Genomic DNA, 1,565 nt, shown 5'->3' with positions numbered 1-1,565 from the left:
TCATGAATTTGGCTATGTAATAAAAAACGATATCAATAGAACAATAAAAAACCATGCTCAAAACAAAATATACAATTATATGGGCAAATAAGAGAGGACAAAACAGACAACAACAATCAACATAAAAGACAATAGAACATTTAAGACTGAACATCCCGAGTTACCAAACAACAGTCAATTGTAAAGTACTGTGCCTCAGATGAGTAAGACGTTTTGGTCCAGTTGTGATGCTTGATATGTTGAATAAACTCATCATAGATATAAGGATTCAATTTCGTATTTACGCCAGACGCGCGTTTCGTCTACAAAAGACTCATCAGTGACGCTCGAATCCAAACAGGTTACAAAGGCCAAATAAAGTACGAAGTTGAAGAGCATTGAGCTAAGGTAATCGATTCTCGAGGTAGAAAAATTGCATCAAGTTTATGACTAATTGCACAATGTTTTTTTTTTTTTTTCTTTTTCAAATGTTTTGTTTAATTGCAGTCGATTGGGAAGCATGCGTTTAAAAAGTTTTATGTATAACTGTTAACCCCTTAAAATTAATTATTTTAAGTTTATAAAGCACAACCATATTAAACGTGGAAACGTTTAAAATATAATGTATAAATATATGTTCCAATGGTCTTAACCACAATCTCGCTCTCATTTCTCCGAATATGACATACCGAATTAGACTTATCATCGGGATTTTTACTTGAACGAGACACGGGATGCTACTTGTGGAGTCGGATTTGTTTACAATTCTGGAACATCTGAGATCATCCTTTGTTTTTGTCGGGATTTGTATTGCCCAGTATTCTAATTTGCTTTCGGTACTGCTGTTTGTCATTTTGTCATAGCGTTGCAAGTCTATATGCGACATTTGACTGTGTACCCCTATTTTGACAATTTTACCTTTTATGTTTTTTCACGCATCGTCGTAAATATAATGGAATTTATGCGACTGTCATACAAGTGAGAGGTTTATCGCTATAAAACCATGTTCAAACCACCATTGAAAATGCAATGCATGTACCAAGTCAGGAATATAACAGTTGCTGATATATTTTATCATTTCATTTTGACATTTGATTAGGGACTTTACGTTTTGAATTTTCCTCGGAGTTCAGTATTTTTTTTTATTTTACTATTTGATATATTTCGCTTGTCCTGTATCGACATTTTCTATTGTGGAAGGCAGAAAAGGACATATAATTTCCTTTGGTAACCAGTACTACTATTTGTATCTAATGGCAGTCTTTTGAATTAATGAATATAAGTGTACATCATTTGTCCTCCATATATCAATTACAATGCATACGGCACAGTTTTCTAAATACAAGTTCACATAGTTTGCGCGGGACCTTTATATATTAACGTCTACAAATTAAAAGTATGCTCGAAATTTAAAGGTAACAGTAGTATACCGTAGTTCGAAATTCATAAATCGATTGAGAAAAAATACAAATCCGGGTTACACACTAAAACCTTTCCAGAAAAAAACTCATCATATATGCCCGAGACCAAAATATTCTACTCTAAAACGGTTAGAAGTAAATTGTGTCACATCAAGGGTGAAACTG

This window comes from Mytilus galloprovincialis, chromosome 7, assembly GCF_965363235.1.
Source record: "Mytilus galloprovincialis chromosome 7, xbMytGall1.hap1.1, whole genome shotgun sequence".
NCBI classification, from domain to species: Eukaryota; Metazoa; Mollusca; class Bivalvia; order Mytilida; family Mytilidae; genus Mytilus; species Mytilus galloprovincialis.
This window is presented reverse-complemented; position numbering follows the sequence as displayed.